Source organism: Neophocaena asiaeorientalis, unplaced genomic scaffold (genome assembly GCF_003031525.2).
Source record: "Neophocaena asiaeorientalis asiaeorientalis breed wild unplaced genomic scaffold, Neophocaena_asiaeorientalis_V1.1 scaffold150, whole genome shotgun sequence".
NCBI classification, from domain to species: Eukaryota; Metazoa; Chordata; class Mammalia; order Artiodactyla; family Phocoenidae; genus Neophocaena; species Neophocaena asiaeorientalis.
In genome coordinates, this window is record NW_020176571.1 from 8,027,609 (window position 1) to 8,034,875 (window position 7,267).

Below are 7,267 nucleotides of genomic sequence, written 5' to 3' on the forward strand. Positions count from 1 at the left end.
TGTTCAAATATGTATTTACAAAGACGGTTACTGTACATTTCCTATAATAGCAAAAAAATGAAACCAGCCTACATGTCCATTGATAGGGGTCGGTTAAAGTAATCATGACACAGCCAGGCAATGGATAGTATACAGTGGTAAAACAGAAACAAAAACAAAAACCAGGATCAAATAGATCCACATAGCTCTATGAACTAATATGGAAGTTTTCTAAGAAATACGTTATTTGAAATGAGCAGCATATAGATCTGAATATAAAATATGATACCATTTGTGGATAAAAAGAGATTATATATATTTATATGGACACAAATATTTCCGAGAGGATGTTCAAAAGAGTTAACTGTGGTGGCTTTTGGGGAAGGAAGTGGGGAGGCAGGCTATGATATGCCTTTAAAAGTTAGCCTCATACTTTTTGTTTAGTGTTTTTCTAACTTGAGCATATATAAGCAATATTTTTTAAACTACGAAACATTTAGCAGCATAAAATTACAGTATCATTTAGCAGGAACATGGGCCCTGAGAGGCCTGGTCAGGTGGAAAATCATTGAGCCTGAGGAGGAAGAGAGGAGAGGACCAAGAGAGAACAGTGATCTGTTCCTCATTGCCAGCCCACTTTAAGACAGGTAATCATAGGGGAAAAGGTAATTTATGGGCTGTCTTTCTCATAATCAGAACACCCTTAGATAGCTTGTTAAAAAATAAAGGATCTTGCTGTGCTATTTCAGAATACCTGAGTAGAAATCATTAGAACTGGGGTCCAGGACTATGCAATTTCAATATGTTTCCAGTTGATTCAGTGACACAGTAAAGTTTGAGACCTGCAGGGGTAAGGGCCCTTGATGGAGAGTGAGCTTGAATCATACCTGTCATTCCAGATTACTGGGGTGGTGGGCCTTGGGGAGGTCTTTGTGTTGGTGGTGGGCCTTGGGGAGGTCCACAGTGGGGTGGTGGGCCCTGGGGAGGTCTTTCTGGTCCACATCCTGGGGATGGTGTTCCCTGATTCTTCCCAGGAGGAGGTGGGGGAGAATGGCGATGACGATGACCTCTTGGTGGGGGTGGTCTCTGCTGAGGTTGACCCTCTTGCAGAAGTGTGTCTCTGCTGAGGTTGACCATCTTGTGCAGGGGGTCCCTGCTGAGGTCCATCACCTTGGTTTTCACCATTAGGAGGGGGTCTAGGTGGTGGTCCTCCAGGTCCTCCAGGAGATGGTCTTGGAAACTCCTCAACTGAGTTTGAGCTTGAGTTGTTTACATCTGTAAGGAATGGCACAAGGATAGAGCATCGTGGGGATAGAAGGCTCCCCTGTCACTTTGATCTCTGGTCACCTTTCAGACAGTCCCTTTCTCCCAGAACCTGCTTCTCAACTACCAACTTCCCTCCTATCCTTAGCTACATTTCGCATCACTCCTATTCATCCACATACTAGTCATATTGAGCCTTAGTTCTTTGCTCCTGAGACAAACATGTGTTTGTCTTTATCCATATTAACAGCTGCTCCCCATCGCTCGCATTACCTCCTGAGCTCTGCCTCTTGTCAGCATGATGGTGAGTTGTATAATTATTTCATTATATATTACAGTGTAATAGTAACAGAAATAAAGCACACAATAAACGTAATGTGCTTGAATCATCCCGAAACCATCCCGTCCCCAGTCTGTGGAAAAATTGTCTTCCACAAAACCGGTCCTGGCGCCGAAAATGTTGGGAACCACTGCTACACGGAACTGTGGCAGTAGACATACAATTCTACGCATTTGTCAAAAACCATAGAACTGTACACTGTGACGTGAACTTTATTGTATGTAAATAAAAGCACAGTTAACCAGGGTGTGGGGGGAATCTAAGATGAAATGCAAGTTGAGACAGATGACCGTAACTGAGTACAAATGAACCATATAACCATGCTGACAGAACAGAAACAAAGGTCCTGACTTAGGTAACCTTGGCAAAGAGGATTTTGACCAGATAATGTGAAGGCAAAAGACAGAAAGAGCTACACACAAACGTCGTTCTGTGATTGTAAATCTGTTTTGACAGGTGAGTCAGTATCTCTGAAACTAATTTATTGGTATAGTAGAGTTGAGCAAATATGTAAACATATTGTAGTTGAGAAGTAGGTTTCTCATTGTAGGTAAAAGAAAAAGAAGGAAATGGAGAAGGCTAGAATAAACTTTGAGTTGCTGGACTGGAATTGAATTATCAGTATGTACTCATGTTCTCACTTATGTGTGTGTGTGTGTGTGTGTGTGTGTGCATACACACACATACAGAAATAAATGCACATATGTGTGTATGAGTTAGCATATGTACATGTATTTTCTAACTCTATTCAGTGAGAGGGGCTAGAATCAGTGACAGGTTAGTAGCCATGAACACACCACCTAGCTGCTAGATCTTGGTTTCTAAATGCCATTCTTCAGTAAAGGGAACCAGGGGTCCTTGGAGAAGTGGTTGTTTCCAGGGCTAGAACATCTTGGGTGTCAGAAAGTAAGGAACTGTTTAAAAGAAAAAGAGATGGAACATGTCAAAAGGTATCTCAAAGAGCACTCAATGGCCAGTAAGAACTTGAGCTACGCAATAAATAATGATAGTACTGGATTATAACCCAAAGAATAAAATATGTATTCTTAGGTCCATCCTGAGATTAATGAATGAATGGATGAGTGAATGGAAAAATGGTCACTTTTCCTTGCAGAAAAATTCCACTTAACATATTAGAACACCACACTAATATTTAACCACAGGCAAGATCCATCAGTGTATAAATAGGATATCTGCATGGTCTTAAAGTATCTCCCACAAATATTTAATATTTATAACGGGAGCAACAGTAAGTTTACAGTAGAGAGTCCTGGTAGATATCACCTTAGCCAAGAAGTGAAGGTTAACATGACCAATAATACATACTGACATAATGTGCCCCTGATATGATGCGCTAAGAAAAGCACAGCCGATGGCACCTTCCCAATAATGCACAACCTCAATCCAATCATAAGCATGTATCAGAAAACCCCAAATTGAGAAACATTCTACAAAATAACTGATCAGTACTCTGTCATGTCAAGGTCATGGGAGACAAGAAAGACTGAGGAATACATTGGAAGAGCCTGACTAAGGAGCCATGATGACTAAGTGTAATGTGGAATCCTGAAGGAGATCCTGGGACAGAAAAGACATCACTGGAAAAACCCGGTGAAATCCAAGTAAGTTCTGTACTTCAGTTAGTAACATTGAGCTGAGGTTGATTTCTTAGTGTTGACAAATGGTATACGGTTATGTAAGATGCTAACCTAAGGGGAAGCTGGGGGAAGAGTATACAGAAACTCTCTGTACTAATTTTGCAACTTTTCTGTAAGATTAAAATAATCTTTTAAAACTGACATTAAAAAATTAAAACAAAAAAGGAATAGGATAACGTAAAATGCTATTTTGATATAAAATTTTCAATGAAATTGACGTTATTGTAAGATAATGTTAATTACCAAATTGAACTCAAGAAGCTTGGGATAAGTTGAATAGAAAATAACCATGAAAGAAATGGAAGTTATAGGAAAACAGCTGCAACAACCTATCACTATAACCTCCACCATCAATGGACATAGCACATTTTGATATATAAATTTTTATATCATTAAAAAACATAATTCTTACTTAAATTGTTATAAAATATAGATAAGATTAACAAGTTTCTAAATTCATTCTGTGAGGTTCACAAAAAAAATATGTAGACCTGCAAAGATATTTCATTAGGAAAAATTTTCAGTTAACATCTAACTAGTCAACACTGTGTTAGAAGAATAATATGTTGAAAGAGGATTGCAAGCACGGTTCAGTATTAGGAAATACTGAACCCTGCTTCTACTATTGACCTTCTACCCCTGCTGATGGCCTCAAAATTTTTACTGAGAAGTTCAAGGAAATCAGAAAAGAACTGTCTCACCTTAACAGCCACCAAGGTGACTAACCATGAGACGTGCTGCACGGCGATAATCTGTGACTAACCCACAGGCAATTCTAGCCCTATCTTCTGGCTTCTCTCCCCTTATAGTTGAAGCCTTCTCCCTCCTTTTATTTCTACTCTGAATTTCAACCCACATTGGCTGTCAAGGATTTTGCTAGCTTACTCCCATACCAAATCCACTCTTGCTCCAAAAGTCTATTCTCCACCCCCATTCATTTTAAGATCACATTATTCTTCCATTCCAAAATTTCCAGTGTATTACCACCATTTTATTCCATCAGAACAAAATCCAAATTTGTTACTATGGCCAACACCCTACATGATTGGCTGTCTCTGAACTTGCTGACTTCTCTACTTAATTCTATACTCCATTCTAGACCCACTGATCTTCCTGGTATTCCTCCAGCATACCAAGCTTGTTCCTACCTTTATCAATCATGCTTCCTCACTTAATTCAAATCAGCTCAAATTTCACCACTTCGAAGCCTTCTCTGAATACACAAAAACCGTCCATCTCGTTAACCTCCTTTTTAAAAAAATTTTTCTTCTGGTAGATTTTTTTTTTTAAAGACCTAATACTTGTTAGAGCATTTCTAGGTTTATAACAAAATTGAGAGGAGGGTACAGAGATTTCCCGTGTACTCATGTCCCCACATATGCGTAGCCTTTCCCATTATCAGTATCACTCACAAGAGTGGTATATTTATTTCAGTTGATGAACCACGTTGACATATCATAGTCATCTGAAGTCCATACTTCACCTTCAGGTTCACTCTTGGTGTTGTATATTCTGTGGGTTTGAGCAAATGGATAATGACATGCATTCATCATTATAACCTCATACAGAGCATTTTCACTGTCCTGAAACTCCTTGTGCTCTGCCTGTTCATCTCCCTGCCTACCCCCACAGCCGTGGAAGCCACTGATCTTTTTATTGTCTCCATAATTTTGCCTTTTCTAGAATGTCATATAGTTGGAAGCACACAGTATGTAGCCTTTTCGAATTGACTTCTTTCACTTAGTAATATGCACTGAAGTTTCCTCAGTGTCTTTTTGTGGCTTAAAAGCTAATTTCTTTTTACCACTGAATAATATCTCATTGTCTGGATGTACCAAAGTTTATATTTATCCACTCACCTGCTAAAAGCCATCTTAGTTGCTTCCAAGTTTGGGCAATTACGAATACAGCAGCTATAAATATCCATGTGCAGGCTTTTGTGTGGACACAAGCTTTCAACTCCTTTGGGTGAAGTACCGAGGAGTGTGATTCTTGGATCATAATGGCAAGAGTGTTTGTTTTATGAGGAACTGCCAAACTGTGATCCAAAGTGGCTGTACCATTTCAAATTCCCGCCAGCAATGAATGAGAGTTCCTGTTACTCCACATCCTCGCCAGCATTTAAACCAAATGTCAGTGTGCTGGGTTTTGACGATTCTAATAGGTATGTAGTAATGTCTCATTGCTGTTTTAAATTGCATTTTCCTGGTGATGTGTGATGTGGAGGATCTTTTCATATGCTTGTTGCCATCGGTATGTTTTCTTTGGTGAGTTACACGCTAAGGTCTTCGGCCCATTTTCTAATCGAGTTGTTTGTTTTCTTATTGTTGCGTTTTAAGAATTCTTTGTTATATTTTGGATAACAGTCCTTTATCAGATGTGTCTTTTGCAAATATTTCTCCCAGTCTATGACTCCTCTTCCAACTCTCTTAACTGTCTCTTTTACAGAGCAAGAGTTTTTAATTTTAAAGAATCTGGCTTATTAACTATTTCTTTCATGTATTGTATTTTTGGTGTGATATCTAAAAAGGCATGCTTTTTTTAAAAAAAATTAATAGTCTTCACTGTCAGATAGCCAGCATTCAAGATCCCTACTTCTTGGTCGTCACGGTCTTGTGTAATCCCCTACCAGATTATATCAGAATTGGCCCGTGTGACTGATGGCACACTGATGGCAGAAATGGCGGTATGTCACTTGTAAGATTGAGTTACGAAGGACATTGTGGCTTCGTCTTGGTCACTCTCTCTTGTTCTTCAATCTCAGTCTCTCTCTCCCTCTCTCTGTCTTTCTCATCACTTGCTTTGGGAGAAGCCAGGTGCCTTAGCCCTATGAAGAGGACCCATCCTTTACAGGCGAGTCTCTTGGATCCTCCCATTTGGTTTCACAGAGGGGAAAGCACCAAGAGGGAGGAGAAGAAAAAGTCTTCTACCTCCAGTCCTTCACTTCCCACTTGGCTTCTGATAACAACTTCACTCTCCCCAAATTGTTTCTAACCTGGATGGAGGTGGGCTGAATGACAGGGATGGGTCTGCTTCCTCCTAGTAATCCCTGCAGTGAGGTGTCCAGCTCCAAGTGCTCAAGAGTCTTTGGTAGTGACTATTATTAAAATGAGAAAGATTTTGTTTATAGGTGGATCATATAATCACCAAGGTCAACTCTACTCTGTAGAGTTAAATTACACTTACATTTCCTTCCTTGAAAAACTTTTTGTTTTCCTGGAGTTAATAATCATCTTTTTCTTCATTTGCTTGGTTTCCTTTCACGTCTCAGTCTTCCTGCAACCTCCAACAGACCTGTTAAATCTCTCTCAACAAAATCTTTTTCACCCTCAAACACTCAGATAATTTGCTTTTGCCCTGGAAATTCCCTTTTCTCCTTCTTAAGTAGGATGATGTACGTCCTGGGTTAAAGAAAGCCTTTCTTGGTTTTCTTCTTTGTTTGAAGTACATCCTACCATATCTTATTACGAATGAGTGCATGAGAGGCAAAATATTTAGAGATTTTTATGTCTGAGAATGTCAATTCATAATTTGACTGGATATAAGATTCTAAGTTAAAATTATTTTTACTAAGAATTTTTACAACACAATTCCTGACTTCCACTGTTGTTCCACTATCATTCTGATTCTCAATTCTTTGCATATGACTGCTTTTCTCACTGAGAACTTCAGAATCATCTTTTTATCCCTAACATTTAATTAGATATATGTTGATGTGGATCTTTTTTCTATTTCTTGTACTGGGCACTCAGTATTCCCAGAGGGTCTTCTGTCCTGGGGCCTGCACTTTAAAAGAGGCCCCACACAAACACCAAAACAAAGGCATTGTTTTTTTCTTTCACTTTCATTAGAAAATATTTTTAAAGTTCAGCAAGTAAATTAAAAAAACAGGAATTGTGGGAGAGGGGCACAATTGAACATGGGGTCCCCAAGGCCTGAGTATGCAGGATTGAGAATGTGTAAAGGTTCAGAATAAGTTCACAGCTTCTGCCCTGGGGCATCTGACGAAAAAAAAAAAAAAAAAAGC

The 7,267-nt window shown here is 39.2% G+C and overlaps 1 long non-coding RNA gene across 1 annotated transcript in view; it reads left to right on the top strand.

The window, feature by feature from the left end:
- Positions 1 to 502: 502 nt before the first annotated feature.
- The window catches only part of LOC112391930 (uncharacterized), a 37,306-nt gene continuing 30,541 nt past the window's right edge, over positions 503 to 7,267 (top strand). Inside the window, exons 1-2 of the long non-coding RNA XR_003001587.1 lie at positions 503 to 626; positions 3,067 to 3,204. This is a non-coding gene — a long non-coding RNA (uncharacterized LOC112391930). The remainder of the gene's footprint in view (positions 627 to 3,066; positions 3,205 to 7,267) is intronic.